The sequence below is a fragment of the Nelumbo lutea genome, chromosome 1 (assembly GCF_056320005.1).
Source record: "Nelumbo lutea isolate HS-2025 chromosome 1, American lotus-T2T, whole genome shotgun sequence".
In the NCBI taxonomy this organism is placed as follows: domain Eukaryota; kingdom Viridiplantae; phylum Streptophyta; class Magnoliopsida; order Proteales; family Nelumbonaceae; genus Nelumbo; species Nelumbo lutea.
Genome location: NC_142684.1, coordinates 48,408,116 through 48,419,263, shown reverse-complemented (window position 1 = coordinate 48,419,263; position 11,148 = coordinate 48,408,116). Strand labels below are relative to the sequence as shown.

Sequence of the window (11,148 nt, the reverse complement as noted above, 5' to 3'; positions counted from 1 at the left end):
GAGAAATAAAATTATCATTCTCATGTGAAGCAAAAGGATTACCTAATGCACAGTCAGAATTACTATGTCCTAATTGACCACAAAAATCACATGGGATGCTAGATGATGTATTCATTGCTGCAATATTAAAAGTATCGAATTTTTTATTCAGACTAGCAAGTTGAGCAGATATGGCTGCAAGGGAATCGATATGGTGTACTCACCTTCGATCATTTCGGTCATTACTCCACTGGTAGCTGTTTGACACCATCTCTTGGACTAGATCATAAGCTTCCTTTGGCGTTTTCCTCGTGATTGTGCCACCTTCAGATGCATCAATAATAGAATGATTAGAGGGGGTAATACCATTATAAAAGTTTTGGATTTGACGCCAAGTTGGTATTCCATGGTGAGGACACTTCCTAAGCATCTCCTTGAATCGTTCCCATGCTTCATACAAGGATTCCCTCTCTAATTGAGCAAAAGTAGTGATATCATTATTTAATTTTGCTGTTTTAGAGGGTGAAAAATACATAGCCAAGAATTTTTGGGTCAAATCATTCGAAGTGGTAATACTTCCTGCAGGGAGTGAGTTAAGCCAATCTTTAGCTCTATCACGCTGTGAAAACGGAAATAGTCTAAGCCTAATAGCATCATCACTAATTCCATTATGTTTAAATGTATCACATATTTCTAGGAAGTTAACAATATGTGCATTAGGGTCATCACTTGGCAACCCACTAAATTGAATACTTGTCTGAATCATTTGAATGATTGCAGGCTTGATTTTGAAATTGTTGGCTTGAATTGTGGGCTTGCAAATACTGGAAGTAGCCCCGCCCCATCAATGGTTGGACAGGTGTAGTCCAAAAGAGTGCGATTTACTTTTGCCATCTCTTCCTCAACTTCTATTGCTGGTTCACCAATTTCAACCTCCTCTCTCATTTTACCTCTGTTGGCTCTTTGCAATAAGCAAAGGGTCCTCTCTATTTCAGGACCGAATCGTGCTAGTCCTTCTTGTCTAGTGCGTGTCATGAACACAACAAGAATTCAAACAAGTAAAATAAAAAAAATAGAAACAGAAATAAAAAGTCCAAATTAACCAAGGTTAACAAGTTCTAATATTATTTTAGGATTAAATCCCTAGCAACGGCGCCAAAAACTTGATAGCTATAATTATAACCTAACAAGTGCACTAGTTATCAAGTAGTATAAAAATATCGTTCCCACGAGGATTTAACAAAATAAGTATTAGAACTACAGCCTTCCTTAATTATTTGGACAATCAAATTTCAGATTTAAGAATAAAAACTACTGAAAAACATAAAAGAAAACAAGAGTAAGAGTACCAATACTGAAGTATGCAACGATTGATTGAATTCGCTAGGACCTTTGGTCCACCTAACCATTCCAATGAATAGTAATGGATGAGATTATCCAAGATAATTTGTCATTCCCATAACCTGAAGTTTTTCCAATTTTATTTAGTATTCTTTCTCAAGATATATCAAAACTACGTCTATCAGGTAACCCCTTGATGAGACTTAGAAGAACCCTATTTTTGTCCCCTTAAATTCATATTTTTTTGTTAGACAGTTTTTGTATGCCCTTAGCTTCAATTTGATTTGATGTACTTAACATGTTTGATTCATGTTATTTGGTTTAATTCTGTGTAAAACCCTAAAACTGGACATTTATAGAGACTCGTGTTAGTTTTAAATATTCACAGCCGTTGGATAAGTCTGGGGAGATTTATCCTGCCAAGGCTGATACTGGTGTGCCACCAAGTGTTGGGATGGCCTGTCTCAGCCACCAGGGTAAGACCCGAGGTACATGCAGTATGGGATTACTTGAATCCTTGAACCGGACCAGATTTCCAGTATTGCCCTGGACCTTGGAGATAGATGGGCAAAGCTTGAAAGTTACACCTGACCCCTAGACTCGATTATGACATTTCACTAGGTGTTGGATCAGGCTGCCTTTGATATGCCAATCAGTGAGATCCTTAGCGGGGATCAAAACCTGGGTATGTTGGGGCAGTTTGAGAATTCATCTGAGTGGGTGATCATAGTGACAGAATCAGCCACTTTGTCGGACAAAGGGTAATGATCGGGAATGCACTCTCTTTGATGGAAACCAAACTGCTGGCAGTTGATTTCAATCGTTGGAATTTTGTTTTGCAAAATTAATATATTTATATATATATGTACGGTTTCAAATTGTTTGCAAATGGTTTTAATTCCCGGGATCCATATGAGAGGAGAGTGCGGCACTGTTCCTTGCAACTGAGGGAGAGGTCCTCTCTTGTCGAGCAGTGCTTGATCATTAAGGGCTGAGAGGTTAAGTGTAAGACCATTGAGGATAATACCTGATGGGCTAATCTTGCACCTGCCCACAGTCCCTGGGTTTTTATAAGATGGCTTGGCCCAGGGACCACTTAATGTAAGTGTTGGGCCCATAGGGTCCATATGATGGACTCAAGGGGTTCATTGAGTTTTTTAGTGAATTCGGCTGGGCCTTGTTTTAAAGGCTGGGCCGAACCCATGTGGCTGGTGTGTAGATCAATGCTTGGGTCCCACGCCATACAAAGAAGCCCAACTGGGCAGTAGATTGGAAAGTAATTAGACACTGAACACTTAATGGGCCAGAAGCCCATTTCGAGGTGGGCTGATATGATCACCCATCCTTGGGGCGAATCTGAGATTAATGTTAGTAAAAGGATTGGGCCTTTAGCCTTATCCACTCTTGGAGACCAAATTCAAATTAGATTTGAATCTGGTAACCTCCTGATAAGATCAGGAGTAAGCTAACTTTATCTGCAGATAGGATTAAGATTATCCCCTATCCAAATACTGATTTGGATTGGGATAACTCCTAATTAAGAGGATTCTTAATAAAGAAGAAAGGAGGAGAAACCCTAACCAAGAAAGAGAAATATCAGATTTCGAACCACCTTCAAGAGATAGAATATCTCCTGCGAATTGAGATAGGATCTCATTCATACTCTAGAAAAAGAAAAAGGCAGTTCAGCCTTTTCGTTTTTAGAGTTCTCCTCCTGCCGCTGCCATCTGTTTTTGCAAGGTTAGATCTTTGTAGAAAAGAAAGTCAAGAAATCTGTTCATGACATTAGTCTTGCAACAAAGACTAAAAGGATTCAGTGTTTAGTGTTTCTAGAGGATTATTGTGAAGGATCCAGTGTGTAGGACGCACCCTGCTGGTTCTGTTCCATCCACAGCGGTGTCATCTTCAGCAGGAACGGATCTTGGAGCATTCTTTGGGCGTGAACACCAACTTTGGGAGATACTATTTCTCCGGATCAGGTATATTCCTCCCATTTATCTTTTGGTACAGATCTGGTTTGATTATGGTTCAAGTAGGATCCTTGAATATTGTATTCTAAATTTAGGGAATATGATTCCCAGTTGGGAGAAGGTAGGAAATTTTTGAAATTCGCCCACCCATTCCGCAACCTTTATGGCGCCCATTAGATGGACCCTACCATTCTTTCTGTGGTATCAGAGCCACAGGTTCGAATCTTGAACCAAAAGAAAATCAGATCTGACCCTGCGCAGATGGATAGAAGGTGTTCTTTCAAGATTTGCGTAGATTGTTTTCTTTATTTCAAGAAACTTTTTCTTGTTAAGGGCGATTGATCTGAAATTAATTTTTATTAAATCCAAAATTTATTTAGAATTGTTCTTTATTTATTTTGATTTAATGGACTGTTCGAACATGGAGATCGCAGTGCAGATTTGGCGCAGATAGTCTGCGCACCCTTTTTCTTTCTATTTATTTATATTCGGTTTGTAAATAATTTTTTTTATTTTTAGACTGAATGTATAGGATTTGATCAAGAATGTAATTAATAGAAATAGGATTTTTGTTATTTTTCTTGATTAAAGAAGAAGGAAGAAGAAGGCGGCGCTGGAGATTTGCAGTTGGAGAAATCGCTTTCTGCGATTTGCAGTTTGTGAAACTGCAACCCTTGTGATTAACCTCTGTTTTGCAGGTGGTGTGAACTGTCCATAGTTTGATTTGTGATTGTTTGAAATCAAAATTATTAATTTCAGATCTTTCATGAATTAATTCTTGAATTGAAAATCAGTTTTGGATCCTCTCAGACAAGATTGGACCAAAACTGTTTGGACCGAATCAGGGGTTCGATAGGGACTATTTTTCAGTCTGTATTTCTCACACTTGCTGTTCCAAATCTGATGTTCAATTACAATGATTAATTCGGCCCACCTGTAAAGCCCAGTTTTAAAGGGTTAAAACTGTAAAAGGCCCATTACTGTGAGATAAGCTGTATGGGCCAAACTGCTATCTGCGATTCAGCCCATACACCTAGTAGTCATTAATTGTTAATGACTTAGTTTTTAAATGGGCAATTCAATGGGCTTTACAGCAGTTAATTGATTGGATCAATTCCTCCTTTACATGTGATGTTTGGATGTTTGATGTGTTGCGACCATGGGCCATAAGTACTTGGCCCATGAAGACTCGTTAGTGGCTCTTGCGCACACCATGGATAAAGGCACATCATTGCCATAGTGTCCTTCAAGGTCATTGGATGACCCCTCTTTGCTTGCTGGGCACCACAACCCTAAAAAGGGATGCGTACGGAACCCCTAGCCAATTAAAGCCCACCAGAAATCTGACTTTATGAAAGTCAGTGGGAGCCACTCTGGTTTGACCTAAATTAAAACTAGGGCGTTTTTTTGTTCCCTCCAGCAAATATGAATGCATGTGATAGGGAGACCCATATGATGGACTCTCTAAATGCCTTCCGTCATTAGCACAATGATGGGTCCTTCAGTAATGAGGAAACGCACCATAAAATTGGGCTATCCATTTGCTGTTGGATCTATTAGAGTGTTTCATAAGATGATAGGGGCATCATAGACCGATGTGGGAGGGGCTTCACCAGAAAATGGGAACTCTCTCACGGTACCTTGGCATAACCTGAATATGAGGGGTGTGCACTCACTGGATAGAAAGGTTTACCTGAAAACGTCTCTGAACCTTGTCTGACAGAGGCCAAAAGGAAACTCATTTGATGAGTGGATATGATCCGTCATAGAAAGGTGGTGGGGTTATGCAACTGAAACAGTTGGCTTCACGCACCCCATGTGATTTCCCACATTTCCAGAAACATTTCGTCATCTCCGTCACTGAGAAAGGAGGGAAATCTCAGAGATGAACAAATGGGAATGGAACATAGATTAAAAGCCATATCTATGTAGGTAACATGAATCAAACTAAGGTTGTGGACTAATGATTTTGCTATTTTATCAGAAAATGGCAAACGGTCAATTTTGCAAAGCTTCTAGACGATAACAAGCTTAAGGGCCCAAACTATCCCGACTGGTATAGAAATCTTATGCTGGTCCTAACTTCTGAAAAGTTAGACAAGGTGGTGAAAAATCCTGCCTCGGAACGTCCGGGTGATAGGGCTTCTAAGGCCCGTAGGAGGGACTACCAAGAGTGGGAGGATAAGAACTCCCTAGCCCGCTACTTTGTCGCTGCCTCATTAGACAACTCAATACAGAGGCAGTTCGATCAGATCGAACTAGCCAAGGACATATTGGACAGTCTAAGAACAATGTATGAAGAGCAGAACCGTTCTACTCAGCAGAAGGTCCTGAAATTGTTCATGACCGCGCAGTTGACCAAAGGGCAAAAAGTTCATGACCATTGTCTTCGGATGATGGGATACATTAATGAACTTGAAGCTCTTGGATCCGGGCTAGATCTTGGCATGCAAGTGGATGCCATCCTCAATTCTTTGCCCTCTTCCTTCAATGCGTTCACAATGAACTACAATATGAATAAGCTGAATGTCAGCGTCCAGGAACTCAGCAATATGTTGCAGAGTGCCGAGGATCTACTCATGAAGGATGAGCCTGTGGCTATGCTTGCTGAAACTTCTGCAAGCAGACCGGCCATTGGAAACTAACTTAACCGAAACTAACTTATAGAGACTAACTTAACCGAAACTGCAAGCAGACCGGTCACTTCTACATCCTTCTCTGGAAACTAACTTAACTGAAACTACGTTGGTCAAAAATCCCAAGAAAAGGAGTCGTGATACAGTAAGTCCCACGTGCCTCTAGCATTACCGACTTGGCCATATTGGTATTGACCGAATCACAAGGCTGGTAAAGGATGGTCCTTTGGATTTTCTAACTGTAGAAAATCTTCCTACTTGTGAACCTTGCCTTCAAGGTAAGATGTCTAAGCGGCCATTTGACGGTAAGCTTGAAAGATCTGAAGGCACACTTTACCTAATACATACTGATGTATGTGGTCCCCTGAGTGTTAGGACACGGAATCAACACGTGTACTTCATCACCTTTACAGATGATTTTTCACGATATGGTTACGTGTACCTAATGAGACATAAGTCTGAATCATTGGAAAAGTTCAAAGAGTTCAGACAGGAGGTCGAGAAACAGTTAGGGAGAGAAATTAAGACCCTTCAATCAGATCGAGGTGGCGAGCATCTCTCTGACGAATTCAGGGATTACTTAAAGGCCAATGGGATAGTGTCACAATTAGCTTCTCATGCTACGCCTCAACTCAACGGTGTTTCAGAGAGGAGGAATAGGACCTTGTTAGACATGGTCCGGTCACTTCTCGTACGCTCACATTTACCCACATCCTTTTGGGGATACGCATTAGAGACTGCTATCTACGTGCTGAATCGGGTTCCAACCAAATCAGTTCCGAAAACTCCATATGAACTTTGGACCGGAAGGAAGCCAAGTGTAAGACACTTGAAGATTTGGGGTTGTCCTGCAGACGTTAAAAGAACAAGTGCGGACAACTTGGAATCTAAAACCAGTCGTTGCCTGTTTATAGGCTACCCAAAGGATTCGGTGGGTTATCAATTCTATGACCTGAGTGAGCAGAAAGTGTTCTGCAGTTCAAACGCCCAGTTCTTAGAATCCGATTACATCCGGGACACCCATCGTCAGGAAATAGTTCTTGATGAGGAGAGCTCAGGGGCAGTGGGAGATGTCCCACTAATTCCATGTAATGACCAACCTAGAAGAACCACCCGGGTATCCAGACCACTAGTCCGATATGGTTATGACCAGGATAGTTACCTGGTGGAAACCTTGACTAGTGAAATGGATCCCGTGACTTACGCGGAAGCTATGTTAGACATAGACTCCCAGAAGTGGGTGGAGGCCATGAAAGCTGAAATGGACTCAATGGAGACCAATGGAGTCTGGACTCTAGTGGATCCGCCCTCCGGGGTAAAAGCAATTGGTTGCAAATGGATCTACAAGAGGAAGAAGGGCCCCGATGGCAGGATTGAGACCTTTAAAGCTCGTTTGGTGGCGAAAGGGTATACTCAGAAAGAAGGAATCGACTATGAGGAATTTTTTCACCCGTGGCCATGCTTAAATACATTAGGATCCTGCTAGCTGTAGCAGCGTACCATGACTACGAGATTTGGCAAATGGATGTCAAAACCGCGTTCCTGAATGGAGATCTTAGTGAAGATATCTACATGCAGCAGCCGCAAGGCTTCATTGCTGCTGGTCAGGAACACATGGTATGTAAATTTAATAGATCCATATATGGACATAAGCAGGCTTCTAGGATTTGGAACATCCGTTTTGATTCCACAGTCAAAACGTTTGACTTTGAGTAGAATCCGGATGAGCCCTATGTTTACAGGAAGTCCAGTGGGGATAAGATCACCTTTTTGGTGTTGTACATGGACGATATCCTACTCATTGGGAATGATGTAGGAATGTTGACTTCGGTCAAGGTATGGCTATCACAGCAGTTCTCCATGAAAGATCTTGGAGAAGCTTCATACATACTGGGTCTTCGACTCTATAGAGATAGATCGAAATGGATAATTGGATTATCCCAGGCTGCTTATATTGACAAAATTGTCAAGAGGTACAGCATGGAGAACTCCAAGAAAGGAAACGTTTCTTTCAGGCACGGAGTCACTCTCTCCAAGAAGATGTCTCCCAAGACTTCTAAGGAGATTGAGAGCATGAGAGACATTCCCTATGCCTCAACCATAGGGAGCATCATGTATGCCATGCTGTGCACTTGCCCGGACATTGCTCAGGCGGTGAGTGTGGTAAGCAGATTCTAGGCAAACCCAGGGCAGGAGCATTGGACTACTGTAAAGAACATACTCAAATACCTTCAAAGGACAAAAGAGTTTTGTCTGGTATTCAATGGTAGTTCACTACAAGTTCTAGGGTATACCGATGCCGATTTCCAGTCGGATCCAGATGATAGAAAGTCTACATCTGGGTATGTTTTCACGATAGGATCGTGTGCTGTTTGCTGGAAAAGCAGCAAACAGGGGTCCACTGCAGACTCCACAATCGAGGCCGAGTACATTGCCGCAAGTGAAGCTGCCAAGGAAGCCGTGTGGATGAAGAAGTTCATACACGAATTGGGAGCGATTCCATCCAGCACATCTCCCATCCCGTTGTTGTGTGACAACAATGGAGCGATCGCCCAGGCTAAAGAGCCTCGGGCTCACTCGAAGTCGAAGCACATCGAGAGAAAGTACCATGTACTGCGGGAGATCGTTGGTAGAGGGGCATCCTGATTTAGAAGGTAGCATCAGCGGATAATGTGGCAGACCCATTCACTAAGCCACTCACACAAAAGGTGTTTGAGAAACACGTGGAAAGTATGGGACTCCGGCTTGTACCAGATTGGACCTAAGTGCAAGTGGGAGCTGTTAGACAGTTTTTGTATGCCCTTAGCTTCAATCTGATTTGATGTACTTTTGTTATTTAGTGGAAATAAATAAAGTGCATGTTTGATTCATTTGTTTGGTTTAATTCTGTGTAAAACCCTAAAACTAGACATTTATAGAGACTCGTGTTAGTTTTAAATGTTCACAGCCGTTGGATAAGTCTGGGGAGATTTATCCTGCCAAGGCTGATACTGGTGTGCCACCAAGTGTTGGGATGGCCTGTCTCAGCCACCAGGGTAAGACCCGAGGTACATGCAGTATGGGATTACTTGAATCCTTGAACCGGACCAGATTTCCAGTATTGCCCTGGACCTTGGAGATAGATGGGCAAATCTGGAAAGTTACACCTGACCCCTAGACTCGATTATGACATTTCACTAGGTGTTGGATCAGGCTGCCTTTGATATGCCAATCAGTGAGATCCTTAGCGGGGATCAAAACCTGGGTATGTTGGGGCAGTTTGAGAATTCATCTGAGTGGGTGATCATAGTGACAGAATCAGCCACTTTGTTGGACAAAGGGTAATGATCGGGAATGCACTCTCTCTAATGGAAACCAAACTGCTGGCAGTTGATTTCAATCGTTGGAATTTTGTTTTGCAAAATTAATATATTTATATATATATGTACGGTTTCAAATTGTTTGCAAATGGTTTTAATTCCCGGGATCCATATGAGAGGAGAGTGCGGCACTGTTCCTTGCAGCTGAGGGAGAGGTCCTCTCTTGTCGGGCAGTGCTTGATCATTAAGGGCTGAGATTTTAAGTGTAAGACCATTGAGGATAATACCTGATGGGCTAATCTTGCACCTGCCCACAGTCCCTGGGTTTTTATAAGATGGCTTGGCCCAGGGACCACTTAATGTAAGTGTTGGGCCCATAGGGTTCATATGATGGACTCAAGGGGTTCATTGAGTTTTTCAGTGAATTCGGCTGGGCCTTGTTTTAAAGGCTGGGCCGAACCCATGTGGCTGGTGTGTAGATCAATGCTTGGGTCCCACGCCATACAAAGAAGCCCAACTGGGCAGTAGATTGGAAAGTAATTAGACACTGAACACTTAATGGGCCAGAAGCCCATTTCGAGGTGGGCTGATATGATCACCCATCCTTGGAGCGAATCTGAGATTAATGTTAGTAAAAGGATTGGGCCTTTAGCCTTATCCACTCTTGGAGACCAAATTCAAATTAGATTTGAATCTGGTAACCTCCTGATAAGATCAGGAGTAAGCTAACTTTATCTGCAAATAGGATTAAGATTATCCCCTATCCAAATACTGATTTGGATTGGGATAACTCCTAATTAGGAGGATTCTTAATAAAGAAGAAAGGAGGAGAAACCCTAACCAAGAAAGAGAAAATATCAGATTTTGATCCACCTTCAAGAGATAGGATATCTCCTGCGAATTGAGATAGGATCTCATTCATACTCTAGAAAAAGAAAAAGGCAGTTCAGCCTTTTCGTTTTTAGAGTTCTCCTCCTGCCGCCGCCATCTGTTTTTGCAAGATTACATCTTTGCAGAAAAGAAAGTCAAGAAATCTGTTCTTGACATTAGTCTTGCAACAAAGAATAAAAGGATTCAGTGTTTAGTGTTTCTAGAGGATTCTTGTGAAGGATCCAGTGTGTAGGACGCACCCTGCTGGTTCTGTTCCATCCACAGCTGTGTCATCTTCAGCAGGAACGGATCTTGGAGCATTCTTTGGGCGTGAACACCAACTTTGGGAGATACTGCTTCTCCGGATCAGGTATATTCCTCCCATTTATCTTTTGGTACAGATCTGGTTTGATTATGGTTCAAGTAGGATCCTTGAATATTGTATTCTAAATTTAGGGAATATGATTCCCAGTTGGGAGAAGGTAGGAAATTTTTGAAATTCGCCCACCCATTCCGCAACCTTTATTGCGTCCATTAGATGGATCCTACCATTCTTTCATTTTTACACTACTTTAGCACTTAAATGCACTCATCACTCTTGTCGGATTGGGCTGTTTTTGATATGCCAATTAGTGAGATCCTTAGTGGGGGTCAAAACCAGGGTATGTTGGGACAGTTTGAGAATTCATCTGAGTGGGTGATCATAGTGACAGGATCAGCCCCTTGGTCGAACAAAGGTAATGATCGGGAATGCACTCTCTAATGGAAACCAAACTTCTGGCAGTTGATTTCAATCGTTGGAATTTTGCTTTGCAAAATTTATATATGTATGTGATATATAAGTATTTTCAGTGTCAAGTTGTTTGCAAATGGTTTTAATTCCCGGGATCCATGTGAGTGGAGAGTGCAGCACTGTTCCTTGCAGCCGAGGGAGAGGTCCTCTCTTGTCGGGTAGTGCTTGATCATTATGGGCTGAGAGGTTAAGTGTAAGGCCATTTAGGATAATACCTGATGGGCTAATCTTGCAATTGCCCCCAGTCCCTGGGTTTTTAT

General features: G+C 42.0%; 1 non-coding gene across 1 annotated transcript; it reads left to right on the top strand.

Annotated features, from left to right (window-relative positions):
* Nucleotides 1-380: 380 nt before the first annotated feature.
* Nucleotides 381-487, top strand: LOC148874562 (small nucleolar RNA R71). The gene has a single exon (XR_016106050.1). It is a non-coding gene; the product is annotated as a small nucleolar RNA R71 (small nucleolar RNA).
* The last annotated feature ends 10,661 nt before the right edge of the window (nt 488-11,148 follow it).